Source organism: Temnothorax americanus, unplaced genomic scaffold, assembly GCF_048541705.1.
Source record: "Temnothorax americanus isolate GAGA-0224 unplaced genomic scaffold, ASM4854170v1 Scaffold7, whole genome shotgun sequence".
Taxonomy (NCBI): Eukaryota; Metazoa; Arthropoda; class Insecta; order Hymenoptera; family Formicidae; genus Temnothorax; species Temnothorax americanus.
This window is the reverse complement of record NW_027509792.1, coordinates 6,433,035-6,445,926: the sequence shown is the minus strand read 5'-3', so window position 1 is coordinate 6,445,926 and position 12,892 is coordinate 6,433,035. Positions and strand designations below refer to the sequence as shown.

The 12,892-nt window shown below is 31.5% G+C and overlaps 1 protein-coding gene across 7 annotated transcripts in view; it reads left to right on the top strand.

Annotated features, from left to right (window-relative positions):
* LOC143905942 (zwei Ig domain protein zig-8) overlaps positions 1-12,892 on the top strand; it is a 128,092-nt gene that overhangs the window by 39,642 nt on the left and 75,558 nt on the right. The window lies entirely within an intron of this gene.

Here is a 12,892-nt window from a genome sequence, read left to right as displayed (position 1 = left end):
TGTTTTATGTAGAGACTTTGTTGATTTACCCGTCCCCTTTCCCATGTGCAGCTACTATGCAGCACTTAGCTCATCCTAATTCTCCCAAAGGAAATTCCGCGGATAGCGGTAGGATATTTTCCTCCTAATTTTGTGGCTGTGCTACTCTATTATTATGACACAAATGATAGTTATGATGCGCGAGTCTTCGTACCTCTTGTGCAAGCATATATTGTGTGTTTATTCAATGTAAAATTGCCTATTTATCAAACACGCGCGAAAATCTCATATAAAAATATATTTTTATAATATGCAATTTGTATTTCTATTTTGTTATTTATTTATAGAATAAAGTTTTTAAAATTCACGTAAAATTATTGGAATATAATTCAATATAATTATAAATAGCATTTTGTGGGAGTCTCTCTGCATGGTTTTTAGGATAATATAATATTGCTGGTGGAAAGTACAACGATTTAACAATATTATTAAAATGGGTTCTCTGTATTTTTTCCCTACGCTCCCTACGGGCGATTTCATCGATTTTAATGATTTCGACGTACAGTGTATTGTTAAGAAGGATATGGCTCTGAGCAAAATTCAAAAAATTTTAGTCGTCGTTTGTTGTTTATTAAAAGGTTATTAACAATGAAAAATATAACCATTCTCTCCGATACTTCGGATATTAGGCAATGTACATTTCTTTATGGATTTTCGATTTTATATTAAAAAATAAAAGGCGAGAGAGAGAGAGAGAGAGAGAGAGAGAGAGAGAGAGAGAGAGAGAGAGAGAGAGAGAGAGAGAGAGAGAGAGAGAGAGAGAGAGAGAGAGAGAGAGAGAGACAGTCAATAAATTAGATTAAGATACATTATGTCATTGATATCTTTGCGGACATATATTTGCCATACATTTGTAGTACAAGTTTACTTTATTTGTTAATATTTTTTTTATAAACAACAAAAAGCGACGCCTAAAACCTTGTGCCACGTTCTTGATATCAGATTGTTGAAATCGGTCGCTATACAATGTAATCTTATCGTATACCTTCAAGTTTTTACTTAAAGTTTCCGCGATCCTCTAATACACTTTGACGTATTGTTTCTTCGCACGGCATTGTTTCTGATCGGTTATACGGTTATACAACTATCGCGCTTAAAGCATCTAATCCTTAACGTCAAGATACAATGAAAGCATTCAGCAGAAACTGATAGTTGTGAGCCTTTGAAACAGTTTCAAACTTGATATTGCCGAAGCTCTTAAGACAGTAACATTTTGTTGCCAGTAAATATTGATATTGACACAATGCGAATGATTTTACTGTCGCGTTGCAAGAAAGAGAAGATTTATTTGTATACTGATGTTATCTCAGTTTAGTTAAGTTTCTTTTTTTAATCATACCAATATTAACGTATTTTTCTTTGTAGATATGTTTCTGATGTAAATTTTCGCTTCTTCAAAATCAAATAATTTAGAGCTTTATGTAAAATTCATTAATGATGAAAACATTTATCGCGCGTTCGCTTACTTGAGTTACAAACTTGCGTTTATGAAAGAAATGTATGTTCGTCGATATCAGTTGTTATAAAAGAAAATAGGAAAGAAGGAATCAGCATCGTTGCATTTGCGATGTATCGCGATCAATAAATCGTTGCTGAACTCACCAATCTCTCGAGCAAAACTCGAGTCGCATAGGAAGCATTTACAAACAGTGTACCAGAACATTTCGCTGGTTGCGAGTACTTTGGAATTCAATCTTTCTAAGTAAGAGTGCGGTGGGGTTTTAGTGGAACAAATTGTTTCATACAGTAAAATGAGAGTTGTATTTGTTAGCATTCTTGCAAACGCGTTTTTGAACTCAATTTAAGAACTGATTTAAAAATCTTGAAAATTTTTTTCAATTTACTTTACTATATACCTATGTGTAAAATAAATTTTCATTGATTTTACACGGTTGTTACGCGTCTGTTGTAATAACGTCATGCCAAATCGTGCCACGTGAGTAAAAATATATTACACGAAAATTCCGGTAAGCATTGTACCATCGATAGACGAGCCTAAGTGTTCTTCCGCATCAAACATGCCAAATATTTGCGAGAACAAGCCAACGTGCCTTAGGAGGAATTTATGTTATGAATAATATTTTCGGCATTTCCATATTATAGCAAATTTTCTATGCTAACAAAGCACTCATACCTGATATTTATCAGATATTATTTTAATTAATGTCTGCATCTAATATTACTTTTCAGTAATATTATATTACAAGTACGCACATTATATCTGTTTATATGGCGAGTTTAAATATATCTTATATTTCCTCTTATTTATATTATTAAGTTATTAGTAGATTTACATATATGTGTATCTACGTAGTAGATATACATATGTATATATATATATATATATATATATATATATATATACATTATTGTTAAATATATCAGATCAGTGAAACATTTTCTGCTTCGTAACGAAAGTGGAAGGAGATTATTTGGTTTATTCCGACGGATACAGGAGAAAACTATCGAACAGCAACTTCATTAATAGTAACAAAAGACTTATTTCTTGTTTCACGATCAATAATGTTAATAAGACGGTTGCTTGAACTACTCTCTAATGCAGGATCCATGAGTTTGCTGTTCCAGTTGTTTATTCTCAGTCGCCCAGTGTCGGACGAGTACGAAGAATGATTGACTTAAACTACTTAAGGACAGTGCCCATGCCCGTAAACACTCACCGGTTGCTTGATGAAATAATCAATTTATGTAAAGCATCTCGGCGCGCATTATTTTAAACACGTATTCTGAATACATTTGTTTCGGATTATCGCTATCCTACTTTCGTTTTAAAGTAGGTATCGAACTCGCATAGGGGAAAAAAAGTCACGCCTAGAAAATCTGTTGATAAAATGAGAGAGAAATCTCTTTAGGAATTGCTTTACATTCTGTAGTCGTTTTTTATTATCCACTCCGTATAATATGATATTGATTAAATATGAACTATATATTATTTAGATCTGTATTATTATATGTAAATCACAAATGAGAGGAAGAAAAGACAGTATAGAGTATATAGGTGCTCAAAATTACTGGAGCGATGCAAATAACCCACGGTTCTTATAAGTTCTTCCGTATTTCGAATTGTCTCGAAGTCATTACGAACTTCTTCCTATTTTCGCGACTTTCCGCGCATATAACGTGCACATCGGACGACTTTTAACGGTGTTTCCGTCTTGTGCCACACTCAAGTTTATACCTGTGTAATTAGTTTGACGAGGACTCGTTACTACATTAATTATAAACGAACCGAGACTCTCTCTATGGTGATACGACGGTAACGTCTTTCGTTCCGCATTGCTTAAAACAAGTATAAGTTGTATGTTGAAAAAGGAAATTTCGAACTTATGTAATGATATATTTTGAAGATTAATTAGAATTGGAAATTTTGAAATATCAAAATATCGAAATTAAATCTTTCACACTATGAGCGATTAATATTATCAATATTAACTGATTGTTATAGCGTATTACCTCTATGTAAACAAAACATAAAATCAGATGGTCAAAGTGTCATCTGAAATGTGAAATTGATAAACAGATGACATTTAATTTATAGATACATCGGTGTGTAAACACTGTAAACATGCACCAAATATGCACGAATTGGATTTTAATATCCATTATCGATCTGTTTGAAATTATTTAAATAAACAAATATAAGAGTGAATTTAATTAGTTAATTACAATTTTTGTTTGCGATTAGGTTTGAAATCAAGTTAGCTCTCGAGTTTCGTATACGTTTTATTTTTTTCTCTTCTTGCGTGTTACACGGTAGAAGTTGCACAGGATTGTCATGTAGATCGAATAACTGTTGAATAAGTGCTTCTCGATTGCCCGACCGCACTGATTCGTTGTGTGCATCAATTCTAAAGGAAATCGTGTGCCGGATTGTCTTTCCGCTTGTATAGCAGTGCAATACTGCGATGCATAGTGATATCGCTTTCTTAAATTTAATCGAGTGTAATTCTAGAAAGTAATTTATGCAAATTAAAAGCTCTCTATAAATAATATCAGACGAATTAAAACCCCACATTTCAACATCAATTCATTAACACGTAATTACATGTTAAAATATTTATACTTAATTGATACGCGTTAATAAACGTTTAGGTTAATAAATTAACGTATACGTTAATAAACATATTAAAAGCATACTATTTCATGTACATACAATAGCGAACTACTGAAATTAAAGTGGTATAAACGAAAATTTGTGCCTGAAAGGACATTATATATTTTACACGTTTTGTATTCGATTTATACCCAAGTTAATTAAAATCAACATGTTACATATGTAACAATAATTAACGAACAAAATGGGATTTTACATTTTTGGTATTTTAATATTAAATTACACAATCAAATTTCATTATTGGACGGCGATCTGTTTATTATTTTTTAATTATTAAAATTTTTACTGTTACGCTTAATACAAACATATCCCGACGATCACGCGCTGTTTATAATATTTTGTTATTATATTGTATTTTCTACGTAAAACAGTTATCGCGTATTAAGCGAACCCTTCTACTGCAATCTACTACGATCTACTTACCTAAATCCGCGCGAATCCTGAGTTATAGCTTTCTAATGTGTCTCTGCATACTCCGATAGGCGTGGTTAGAAGTTAGCAGTGTGTACCTTCGCATTGTAAATGCCATAGCTAATTGTACTGTTAAATCTATCATAATAATTCTGCATAATAATTTTGCACAAGAATCTCCGGTAAAGCTTCTCAACATAAATTTTATCCTTTAACGTATTAAATATTTGATTAAAATTCGCGAATATAAATTATTAATATAATGTGACATATATCGTATGTATTACATATCATCAGGTTCTGAAAAATTGCTTCATCAAACGTAATGGAAAATCGTGACGAGAATTATTTCGTCAATTCACTGTTATTATCACGCTAGCAGTAATTTTAGAGTCGGCCCCAGCACTCCAGATTCTCCCTCTTACTTCCCGTCTTGTTTTCTCGAAAAGTTTTAAATTTTCGGAAAGTTATTATTTCATTTTGCAGCACGAATTCAACTCCTTTCCAATTAATTATTTTCCATCTTCCGGTTCGCGCTTACTTTGTCCATTATCCTGTTTAGCGCAACACGGCTGAATTCCGATGGCAGCTTCCTCCGTCCATGAACAAAGTTTTGCCGCATCTCGTCAATAAGTGGTTCGAAGACTAATCAAAGTTTTGCAAACATGACTCTCACCGTTGCTGTCCCGACAGTAGACAATAAAATTATTTCCCTTCGTCATTGTCGAAACATATGCGAGTTTGCATACTTCGTGTCAGTGCGACGTCATTTTTCAACTTTTCGCACGGTTGTCGACGACAACGACGGGTTCGATTGCGGTTCGGTCGATGGAACGGCGAATCCAATTTTCTTACCTTTGAGCCCGCGGACCGAATTCCAGTTAGAACTGGCTTTACGAATTTCGACAAGCGTCAGAGATCACGGTTGCCCGAAACGAGATCACTACTGTTGGAGTTGCGACCACACATAACTCTCGTGAGTCTCGCGGTGATGTAAGAGGCTCAGCGCGTGATCAGATCGGAATAAATTTTGGAACTTTTAAATCCATTCAATATATTTGATATCGTCAATTATTTAGGGGTATGGTAAACATACCGGAATCTTGAAATTTATTATTTAAAAATTTTTAGAATTTTCTCCAGATTGAGACGGCAGAATTAAATAAAATTTCGATTCCAACCTGTATTAAAAAAAATTTTCCAGTAATAAACAATAGCGATATTAAAAAATACCTGGAAATATTCAGTTAAAAACATTTAGAAATTATGACTATCAATATTGAATGGTTATTTACCACAGAGAACACAGCGCAAAATGTAATATTTTCAAAACAATTTATTTATATTGATCATACATCGCGCGCTGTTTCCAGATGCAGCTTGTGTTTTCGCTTGGTACATCAGATGGTTTCGTGTTATTAACTTCGATAGAGGAATTTACTGACGCGCACACGGATATTTCCAGTACATTCCTTGACATACACCTGTATGTGAAATACGAACACGTGGGCGATGCGGCTGATGGAATATAAAAGAGGAAGTTGGGCGTATAGTTGGCATATCCGCAGTAAATGTTTGCTCAAAACGCAGTAAATAAACAAACAGTACATTGCCCTGTATTGATCAGCAACCGAAACATTGAATGCATAAATTGTTAATTTGGCGAGTGTTCGTGCATGTATATGCCCATGTGCAGTGCGCGCAAGTGCATCTATAAATGCTTTGCGAATAATCCATCAACTGTGTGCGCCGAAGCTAGGGTAATGTGATGCTTTCATTAGACACCAAAATTTTATATCAATATATCAGAGTCGCTGAAAAGTTTAGCATGAATATTTACTGCATATGCATTTATTATATGCTTTGAAGCATAATTTAACGCCGAGAACTTGCGCAAAGTCAACGCGAAGTATTCGCGAGAGTTTACAAATTAAACAAGATACATACATCTCAAATAGCGATCTTAATTACTGTTAGTTTACGATTAATGTCGATGTGAGTATTAGATCGGCGGTGCAATTATGGCAAATAATTTGGCGGACAATGACCGATCCGACCGCGTATAATTACCGAAATAACGTTGCCGTTGCTGATGTCTGCGCCGCTTGTTGCAGCATATAGACGGACTCATGTGCTGCTTTGACGTTTGGTTTGCGGCTCAATTTCTACGTGATAAATGCACCGCCGCCGCGGATTTCGGTTTGGCCCCGCTTTACGGACGACATAGAGCGCGCGCGGTCTTCTACGCGCACGAATGCAAATTCGAAATTTTGGTTTATCCCTTGCGGTGACTCCGTCGGATGACTAGCGAGCGCGGTCTATCGCGGCGTTTACACCAGCGCGCATGTTACACCATAGCGTGCTTATTACGCCCGAAACGATATGTGATTAAAGCTAATCTTGAAAGCGAGCGAGTAGCGTGCGCGTATTCGTGTATATCGTATTTAATTTATATATGTATAAATAATTTTGCCCTAGTATTTGAGTAATAACGCGTAATTTAACTTGTCCGAATGTAAATGATACGTTACGAAGCGTCACGTGGAAATCAAGTTAAATGCTGCACAGGCAACATATAGACATAAAGTTACTAAGACGTAATTATTCACTGCTGAGTCCTTTATAATAATGACAAATGACTATGCCTTCCGCTCGCACTGTTTTCTATTTCGCGAACCACTCCCAGCTTCCCCAGCTGAAATGGCAGCTCCTGCAACGCGCGATGCCTAACGATTCTTTAACTTCTCCGTTATCAAACTTTCGTATATGCCAGATCATAAGTATCGGAATAAACTGTTCTAATGCATTATCGGAGAACGGCTTTTATGGTATCGCACCTGATCTCCAATTTATTATGATCCTCGGCAGGAGTAATTTACGTATGATGCACCAAAAATGCAATTAACGCTCATGTTTATTAATTGAAATTAATAAACATGAGTAATATTAATTAAAATTTATAAAGAATGAGTTATATCAGCAGCTTGCTACGCTGCACATTGAGAACATGTTACGAATAAATTACGGACAGCGTAAAATCGTGTAGTGACAAAGGTCAAGCTTTTGACGGACATTTTTATATCAAAATTACAATATTGAAATTTGATATTGCATGGGAAGATATTCTGCTTAAATCAGCTCCTTTTTTCGTATCTCTCGCAATTGGTTAAAATGTCATCATTTTATTTGTCTGCTGATACATAATTTATTAATAGAAGGACCTTCTCGATAGAAAAATATAAAGTAATTCGTATCATTTTACAAGCTATTTCGTTTTTATCGGATATCATTGAAATTAAATACACCTTAAATAAGCTTGACTTTGTATTTTCCTGGTTAAATTGAACTATACTATTAATTTTAGATTTAAACTAAATTTTTTTTCGGTAGAAAATAGTTCAACAAAATTCTCCGTTATTTACACGTTAATTCTATACGTTAATTCTAATTAGTGGTTCTCTATTTATTTTGTAAGAGCGTTTTTGAATTATATATTATTTTTTATATAAATATTTTCCGATAAAATTTGATAAAATATAATATAAAGTTAATGGAATATTATTTAAAATTATAAAATATATAAAGCATACACAATAATACAACATTTTTAATATAAAACACATTTAAAAATGATCAATTACAAGATATTTATAGTTAAGAAACTAATTAAGTTTTGTACAAGGCGAACAAACAGTTAAAAAAAATTTATTAATAAATAAATTTCTCAATTATATGAGGCAGTGCTTTGACTATTAGCACATTTTGCTTTCTAAAAAAATCAATTAAATAGAAAAATAGACAAAACCTCGATGTTAGCCAATCACGGAGATTAGTTAGCCAATGATCAAATAAATTGCGATCTAAAATTAGTCGATAAGCGCGAAAAACAAACAAATCGATGATATTTGCAATGCGCGCAATTGCAACATAATTTTTATAACGCTAATTGGTCGTAATTATTTTTATACGCAATAATAAATATACGATTTGATAAATATTGAGACGGCTTTTTTAATTGCGTGTTTTTGATACGCATCAAATGAATGATTGATCATACACGTAAAGCTTAACTTCTACTTTTGCAAGATTTTATGAATCTTAAAAAATCACAGGAAAGTTGAGTTCCTACCGCGTTAAATGGAAGACAATTCGTCCAACAATTTGACCAAAATCTAGGCCCATCCGTTTAGTGGCGCGCCGGTTAAGAGCCGACATAGAGAAGAACGATCTTTAAGATGGAGAGCGAGCTCAATCTGCTCTGCTTCTGTCGAATCTCATGGGTTCGATCAATAAAGGAAAGTTAAGCGAGCTGTCGAATGCAAGGAGCTCCGTGCGTGCCATGGTAGAAGTGAACGAATCTCGGATTTTTTAGATTGTTCCCGATAGTAGTGATTTCGGCAATGAGTCAACGACAGTTATTGTTTCTTAAATATTTGCACAATAGTAAGTATTATGCAATTTGCGAATACGTTTGTGCGAGAAAATATATTCTTCTATTATCAAGAGATACATTTTTTTTTAACTGAAAAACATATGAATAGAATGGTTTTTACGGAAAAGCGGTTTGAATAGCGGTTAAATATTCAAGAATAATGAATATTTAAGAATATATTTAAGAATCGTCTGTTCTCTCTCTCGAGACGAGTCGAATCCGATATCAGCAGGTTTTTGAAAAACTTAACGCAGATTTTTCAAATATTTAGCGAGAATTTCTCAATTTTCTATGGTTCTTACCTATAATAATGTGATATGATTGTCGTTGTTAATTTATCACTAAAACAATTGATTCGGAAACCCATTAAGAAAATGCGAGTTTAATTCCGACCTTGCAATAGAATAGACCCTCAGTCTTCAACGGGCGGTGTAACTAAATTAAGCGTTGCAGATGAATTCAATGAAAACTGATGAGAATAACTCTTCATGATAAAAATTATTTCAATACCAGTACCATGTATTCGCTAGTGTGTCTGACACAAGAAACAATCATCGCAGCCTTATCATTGAGACAATGATCACAGGCAAAAATATGGAAAAAACATGATATTAATGGCTTTTAAGGTACTTATGTATATAATATAACTTAGGAATTCTTTATTAAAAATTTAATAATTGAAATACATGAGAGAAATTTGCAAATATATTTAATAAAAAATATAATAACATCTTGTTTCGCAAATTTTGTTTGACCTGCAATAATCTCAAATCTCGCATTTTACACATTTCTGATTCTGCAAAATCAAAAGCGCGGATATTAAATTTTGCAAGTAAAAAACTAATATTTGATCGTTGACTTAATATACCGAGTCTTTATTTTACAATCTTATTTAATTTTGTATTGAGAATTTTCCAAATTTATATCAATCTCTTGATATCGAAGGTATAAGTTATTAAAAACTTTTGATAATATTTAAATACGAATGCTTACCAAACGCGTGAATTTGGAATACGTGCTAATTTTGTATCATTAAACGGGTTTGTATATAATTACGTAGTTAATATCTTATACAATTTTTTTAACATATTATGAAATTAATATTATACAAAATATAATAAAATATAATTACATTTCTAATTATATTCACTTTTATAGAAATAGTGGAATTATAAAAGTAAGTCATTTTTAGCCGTAAAATTTCACATTATTTCAAGTCCTTTCAGCTCAAAATTTATGTTTTTGAAATAAATTTAAAATTGTTATTATATTTATTTCTGCTATTCATATATATTCTATTTAACCTTTTCTTATATTTTTTTGTACTTATTTTTGTACAGTTTTGATTTTCGTATTATGATTCTCTATAATCCTCTATAATCCTAAATTGAGCTTTAAATCTCGAGCGTGTGAGTTTTTATTTAGGACGTTAATTTGCAAGCGATTGAGATTTTGATTCGCGAACAATATATAGGGATTTTAATTCGACAGAATATTTCCGTCTCCGTGCAGTGTGATTGCGAAAAAATATTGCAGATCTATCCATATCTCTTTCATACTTTGCTTGGAGTTGTACATCAATTTACCTTGTATAAATCCTCTTTTTTTCTGGCTAAATAAACCTACCTTTTATTGCTTTTGGTCAATATCCATTCTGGCTTCATATCACAGATCGAAGGAAAGAGAAATACCCCTTCTATTGCCGGCTAATCATTGCCGACAAATCAATGTAAAAAATTTATGCTTCTATATGATATGCGAAATACAAAAGTGTCTCGCGAAAAAAAAGGGGCCATATTATTTAAATTAATTAAAATAATTCGAAATTAACAATACACATCCATTAAATATTAATTTCACATTTCGTTATATATGCATTTATTTAGCAATTTTAGATCAACAATTAAAATATATATCCAATAAGAAATTTGTTTGAGTTTGTGAAAATAGTTTTTATATCAATTGCGGATTCTGATTCGAAGAGACTCGATCACATTTTGCGATGGCGTTTTGTTAAGATTTTTACATTAAATTTTACATTTTAAATAATATGAACAAAAGAATTCTGAAGTAAACGAATTAAAACTACTTATTCGACAGAATCTAAAGCAAATACATGAGTATTTTAATCAATTTGAACGATCGTTACTTCAATCGTCTTACCGCTGAATCTCATCTCAATAATATGTAAAGATGAGAAATTCAGAATGAATAGCACGAGATCCTAAAAAGATAGTGAATTTTTCTCCCTTGCTATTTTACATCAACTTATATAATATTTAATTCTGAAAAAATATTTAGGAATAGGATAGGATAGGATGTGTGTGTGTGTGTGTGTGTGTGGAAAAACTAGTAACGTATTTGTTACATGGAAACAAATAGTTTTCTATTTCACGTTTTACGGATAACAATTTCATTTATTTATATCATTTATTTTATTTTATTTATTTTATTTCACTTTTATATATATATATATATATTATATATTTTATTTCACTTTTATTTCATCATATTTTATTTTATTTATTTAATGTATAAATCCACAAAAAATAGGATCCAAACAGGATACAATTCTATCGCAAGAAGAAAAGAAGAAGCATAAAAATATAATAATCTTTTATTCTTTTTCTTTGTTGTTTATGAGATTTGGATACCATGAGTGAACTTCAGTAATATTAAATTTAAAAGATGTTAATATTATAATTGTCATATAGTTTCATTTTATCTATTATGTTCTGCGTTTTCTTTATTTTTCTTTTTAAAATCATATATTATATATATTTTTTGAAATATGCATGCACGAAAATTTAATAAATATTGATGTATCTGAGTCCATTGCTCAAACAATATTATTAATTAACATAATTATTAATGAATAATATTCGATTATGTCCCGAAGGTATTCCCAATTTTCTAAAAAATTTTGCCTTTGTATACAGCGTGCGAGTTACATCTTCGCGTACGTTAAATCAATCAATAAATTCTCTCAATGAGCCAAATAATAAAGATCCAGGATTAAATACTTATCTTAATTTGTTCTAATCCATCTGTTTTAGGCACCGGATATATGGAATGTTATTATCTGCAACATTTTTATATCACATTATTAAATTGATGCATATACATATACATCTAGGTATATGATATGTATATGTAAAATTATCCCTTATAATAATTCATCATTCACTGACTTGATGCACAATAGCGAAAATAAGGGTAAAATATAGAAGTAATATGTTATATTTACCAAATAAGTAAACGTTATACTATATAGGGTTTAATATGTTATATTTTTAAAACAAAAATAAATTTAATATGTGGACTATATCTCAACATATAACAAGAAATAAACTAAAACGTTAAACATAAGCAATTAAATATTGCATATATATTATATTTCAATTGATTATTTTTATGAACTAAAACATTTTCAAATGTTTTGTAACCAATCGAACATTTTTAACAAACTTAGTATTTTTTTATCCAAATCAAATAGCTTATAATTGGTCGGAATATTTGTTTATATCACGAGATAAATATCGAAATTACTGTTTAGAATAGAATCAACGTTGGCCGATAAATAATATAAATAGTGATAAATATATTGTTTATATCTGACATTGATTCGTGGCTTATTAATATGGCAATTTATAGCATGAAAAGAACGAACGTATATGATAAAGTACTGATGACGTGACAAAAATGACAAATTACAAATCAACAGAAAAGCTCATAAGTTAAATGAAGTTTGGATCTGTTACTCAGTAATATTCAATCACAATTATTATTATTATTATTATTATGCACAATTAATATTATTGATGATGTTCGATAGAAAATGACTTGAAATCCCTAACCAATAATCTCCCGTATAATAT